The sequence below is a fragment of the Mytilus edulis genome, chromosome 14 (genome assembly GCF_963676685.1).
Source record: "Mytilus edulis chromosome 14, xbMytEdul2.2, whole genome shotgun sequence".
Lineage (NCBI taxonomy): Eukaryota > Metazoa > Mollusca > Bivalvia > Mytilida > Mytilidae > Mytilus > Mytilus edulis.
Window position 1 is genome coordinate 197,212 of NC_092357.1, and position 6,110 is coordinate 203,321.

At 30.8% G+C, this 6,110-nt stretch overlaps 1 long non-coding RNA gene across 1 annotated transcript; it reads right to left on the minus strand.

Moving 5' to 3' along the window:
- Window positions 1-689: 689 nt before the first annotated feature.
- Window positions 690-4,998, minus strand: LOC139502447 (uncharacterized). The gene is made up of 4 exons (XR_011658845.1): window positions 4,912-4,998; window positions 3,735-3,841; window positions 2,619-2,772; window positions 690-1,191 (listed from the first exon to the last, which is right to left on the minus strand). It is a non-coding gene; the product is annotated as an uncharacterized lncRNA (long non-coding RNA).
- Window positions 4,999-6,110: the final 1,112 nt, after the last annotated feature.

Sequence of the window (6,110 nt, forward strand, 5' to 3'; positions counted from 1 at the left end):
TACAAATGTAGATATATATAATTTGTAAAAAAATCTTGTTTGATATGTTTAACAACTATAAAATTGTAGAAGGGAAATTATATACGATACATATAAAAAAGTCATAATTTAAAGGAATGTCATGAAAGTGTCAACATCTTTATGTCAAACTAATGCAGACATGATTATTAAGTACACCCTTGTTTCTAAAGTAAATTTCATTGATTTTGTAAACAAATCTTTTTGATGATTCAAACTAAAAAAGAAGAAAAATACTGTTTTGTTGCTTGCAAAATTAAATATTTTTGTATGTCAAAATTTTTTCAATTAAGGTAAATCTGAATTATTAATCATTTGTGTAACTAAAGTTTGAGATTTAAAGTAAGCCTGCATTGAAAACAGTTCAACCAAGAGTAAACAAAAATTGAATAACATTTCAATGAAATGGTTCCTAAAAATAAATAACACAAATGAGGTATCTATTGTATGCAACATTTGAAATATTAGCAAAATCATTATTTTACTTTATAACTTCATTCTACTTTCAGAAGGCAGATTTTTGTATTTAGTATATAACAATTCTATCTTTAATATTCATCTTTTTAAAAAAAGCAGTCTTAAACCAAAACAAAATTTAAAATCATAAAATTATTAATTCATCCCTTTTAAAAATCACTTTTAAAAAAATGAAGGAGTTTTTCAGTTAAAAAATAATGTCATATAGAATCAAAGAAATGTAATTTTTCAAACTGAATCCATAAAATCACTTTAAAAACATTTTATAAATCTTATAATGAAAAGATGTAAAACTATGTACAATTCAAAATTCAGCACTAAAATTATGTTGGAATTGATTAAAATACTGAAAAAAGTCACGGAGAAAACCATTTTACAATATATTTGTGACGGGTTTCTGTCATATTCACAAAATTCTTAACTAAAATGAGTAAAAGTTAAAAATAACTCTGCATTTCTTTGTTATACAAGTACCCTGAAACTATGTGTGAAATTCATTTTGAAATATACTTTAAAGAAAAACTTATATCTTTATGATTCTAATATTGCTATACATGTAGTTTATCATTGTGAAGCTGGATTGTCATAAGCGTTAGCTGCTTTTCCAATGTCTGTAAATTGTGTGTCAGCATTGTATAATTTTTCCTTGGTATTAGGTCCCCAGTCAGCTGCTGGTGTTGTTACTATTCTTAGTCTCTGTAAATATAAATAATATGTGGTTAAGTTGATGTTTGGTGCAATAATATGTGGTTAAGTTGACTTTTGGTGCAATAATATGTGGTTAAGTTGACTTTTGGTGCAATAATATGTGGTTAAGTTGACTTTTGGTGCAATAATATGTGGTTAAGTTGACTTTTGGTGCAATAATATGTGGTTAAGTTGACTTTTGGTGCAATGTTATCTACAGTGGTTATCAAACTAGAGGCTCTAAAGAGCCTGTGTCGCTCACCTTGATCTTTGTGACACATGACAAAATTGTGTTTTTGGTGTTGGTGATGTGTTTGTAGATCTTACTTCACTGGACATTCTTGCTGCTTACAGTTATCTCTATCTGTAATTAATTTGACCCAGAAGTGACAGTTGAAAATAATTTGTAAAAATTTACACAATTTACAAAACTTACAAAAATTGCTAAAAATTTACTATAAAGGGCAATAACTCTCTAAGGGGTCAACTGACCATTTTGGTCATGTTGACTTATTTTTAGGTCTTGCTTTGTTGTACATTAGAGCTGTTGACAGTTTATCTCTATCTATAATAATATTCAAGATAACCAAAAGCTGAAAATTTTTATTAAAATTACCAATTCAGGGGCAGAAAAGTTGTTCGATTGGTCTGAAAATTTCAGGGCAGTAGATCTTGAACTAATGAACAATTTTATCCACAGCAGATTTGCTCTGAATGCTTTGGTTTTAGAGATATGAACCAAAAGCTGCATTTTACCCTATGCACTATTTTTAGCCATGTCGGAAATCTTGGTTCAAGGGCGGGGTCATCGGACACATTTTTCAAACTAGAAACGGGTTGTCTGATTTGTCTGAAAATTGGAGGGCAGATAGATCTTGACCTGATAAACAATTTAACCCCATGTCAGATTTGCTCTAAATGCTTTGGTTTCAGAGATATAAACCAAAATCTACATTTTACCCACATTTTTCAAACTAGATGGCCACAATTGATTGTGGCCAAGTTTGATTTGGCCCAGTAGTTTCAGAGGAGAAGATTTTTGTACAAGTTAAAGACGACGGACGACGACGGATGCAAAGTGATGAGAAAAAAAAAGTAGATTACTGTGAACCAATTATTATTTATGGACTCATTGATGATGATGGAGTACTAATTTTCATTGGTTTTGTATGGACAGTAAAACCAAAAATTCTTTGAAAACAATATTGCATTTCACGGTAAGCAACTCTCACAAAGAAGACTTTTAGATCTGTCTCTGTCCTGTTTCAAAGTACAACTTAGTCACCTGTTAAATTCAATTGTAATCTTACACATGTATCCAATATTTTGTTGAATCATTTTTTTTATTTTTAAATCCAACATTGTGCTATTTTTAAAGCAACATTGCCATAAAAACAAATAATTAAATATAATTGAATATTTCAGTGTATAATCACTTCAGTGACTTTCCCAGGAGTGATGATGAATTTATAAACAAAGTACAAAGGTATAGGACATAACACTACGGCAGTCACACACCATCCAATAATCTGGGCGAATTCTGGGAAAAATACGCCATCTTTTACTTTAGGGACGGTATGCAAACAGACCCTGTAATGTAAAGTCAACATGATACATAAGCAATGGTTAAAATATTACTTTAATTTAGGTACAAAGTCAATCTCATAGTATACAAACAGACCATGTAGCTTTTCCCAACAACATGAATTGTCAAAAATCTGTAAAATTTATTCAATGTGAGCAGTGACAACAAGTAATGAATGAAATATAGAATAGTCTTAAAATATTATTTTACATTATATAAGACCTCCTCTTTTCTTTTATTCCTAGATGCATGGTGTTTAATTTAGTAATAGTTTTACTAAATGTTTTTTTTTATTTTGCTTGAACCTTTCTTTTTTTCCAGAGAAGTGGGATTTTGTACTGAACATGGCATGTTGTGGAATTTTGTGCTGTTTTTTTCACAATATAGCTATATAGGCCCTTAGACAATTGAGCATTTTGATCTCTGCTGTGTTCCTTTTTAGCAGTACCTATAGCTATGCACAATACAATTAAATAGAAAGTTAAAAATGTTAAGAAGAGTATATTTGACAAGATATCAAATACTCATAAAAACATTTTTGAATTGTTTTACATTGTTATTTCAGAGCCTTTTGTAGCTGACTATGCAGTTTGGGCTTTGCTCATTGTTGAAGGCCGTACAGTGACTTATAGTTGTTTATTTCTGTGTCATGTTGGTCTCTTGTGGTGAGTTGTCTCATTGGCAATCATACCACATCTTTTTTATATTTCCTGATATACAGATTATTTTATAAATATCTAAAAGTTTTAAACATAGAGTTAAGATGATTAAACCTGAAATTCTGTATATTCATAAATTTTTCCATGCATTTTTTTTTGCGATTTTTTAAAAGTGGATAAAAATTTGAGATTTATTATTGCAATTAAGCTAATCTGCATAAATAAATATGCATCAGGTGTCATAATGCATGTAATTATTGCAATTGCGCCCAGTCCTCGCAATAATTTCTGAACAGTATATTACTTACCCCTATAAGAAGTGGTGAAGCTAACACCCAACAAAACAACCAATATGTAGTTGGTGCTGGGGTTTTACCCAACATAAATTCAATATCTTTTATAAATCTTGTCACTCCTGTGAAAAAAGTAAACAGAACAATTTTTATTGGTATGAATAATAATAAATTTAAAATATCAGATGAAAAAGTTGGTTGATAAGAATAAAGGGCAGATAACTCAAACTGAAATTTTTAAAACAAATAATATACGGAAGAGAAGAATTTTTGAGACAGAACAGGATAGCTTTGTACACATCAAGTGTGTTGTGTAACAGCATGGCATTCTCTAAATTGTGCCATGGACTGAGCATTCCTACTTCGACTAGACAATCATGTCTGAATGGTTTTACACTGCTCATTTATAGCTTGCTGTTCGGTGTGAGCCAAGACTCTGTGCTGAAGGCTGTACTTTGGTCTATAATGGTTTACAAATTGTGACATGGATGTAGAGTTGTCTCACTGGCACGGTTTACAAATTGTGACATGGATGTAGAGTTGTCTCATTGGCACGGTTTACAAATTGTGACTTGGATGTAGAGTTGTCTCATTGGCACTCTTACCAAATCTTATTTCTTGACCTTTAATGGTTTATAAATTGTGACTTGGATGTAGAGTTGTCTCATTGGCACTCTTACCAAATCTTATTTCTTGACCTATAATGGGTTATAAATTGTGACTTGGATGTAGAGTTGTCTCATTGGCACTCATACCAAATCTTATTTCTTGACCTATAATGGTTTATAAATTGTGACTTGGATGTAGAGTTGTCTCATTGGCACTCTTACCAAATCTTATTTCTTGACCTATAATGGTTTATAAATTGTGACTTGGATGTAGAGTTGTCTCATTGGCACTCTTACCAAATCTTATTTTTTGACCTATAATGGTTTATAAATTGTGACTTGGATGTAGAGTTGTCTCATTGGCACTCTTACCAAATCTTATTTCTTCATCTTTATGTTTAGCTGCTTGATTTATGATAAATCATGAAAATTAATAAAAAAAAAAATCTTAAATTCATTTGGCCATGAACATTTTGTTGATTTAAAGTTTATGTTTCATTCATATGTTCATAAAGAAACATGATGTTCATCTTCATTTAAAACCCTTTTAATTTCCTTGTTCAAAGAAAATAAGACTGACTTACCATAAACCCATAGTACGGATACACATTCACATGTGGCTACACACAATACAGAGAAATCAGCACCATAACTGTCCATTAATCCTACTAGTAATCTCCTGTCTGTAAAATAAATATAACACCATGTACTAACAACACTGAGTAAAATGTTTGCATGCAACTGGTAATTCATTCCTGTTCATTCTTAATATTTAAATGTAAGTTGTATTTAATGATAATAGATAACTTATATAAAGGTTTGAGGATGAACACTGAACAAAACTTAAACTTGATCTGTAACTCATCATGAGTAAATCACAAACCATAAATCATCCCAATATCAGAAAGCGTTTAGAAAAAAGTCTGTATTACCGATTTTCAACAATTTATCAATTCCATAGCTCGTAATTTCCGCAAAAATTAGCCGAGCAGAACAAAACTTAAACTTGATCTGTAACTCATCTTGGTTAACTCGCATGCCAAAAATCATCCCAATATCTGAAAGCGTTTAGAAAAAAAGTCTGTATAACTGATTTCCAACAATTTATCAAAGTCCAAAGCCCATAATTTTGACAAAAATTAGCAAGCGGAACGAAACTTAAACTTTTGATCTGTAACTCATCTGGTTAACTCACATACCAAAAATCAGCCCAATATCTAAAGGTGTTTAGAAAAAAACACCGTATAATGATTTGTTGCGAAATGACGGAATGACGAAATTTTGGACAAGGGTAAAACTATATGGCACCGACAACTTCGTTGCGGGGCCATAAAAATACCAGAGTTATTTCTCTTCTATTGCAACTCTTTTTTTATTTTTTATAAAATTTTTATTAAAATATATATAATATGCTTCTCGATGAAATAAAGACATTTTGTTAAAGAGCAGAAAATGTTCAAAAAGAAATAAATACACATGTGACTTTTGTAGCTACTGGTGTAACATTGTCATTAATGTCAAAGACAAGATCAAACCGATCATGACACACTAAACCCAAAACACATGTGACTTTTATACTTACTGATGTTACACATGGTAAAGCCATAAAGAAACATATCACTCCCAGACCAATACACATGTGACTTTTACATTACTGGTGTTACACATGGTAAAGCCATAAAGAAACATATCACTCCCAGACCAATACACATGTGACTTTTATACTTACTGGTGTTACACATGGTAAAGCCATAAAGAAACATATCACTCCCAGACCAATACA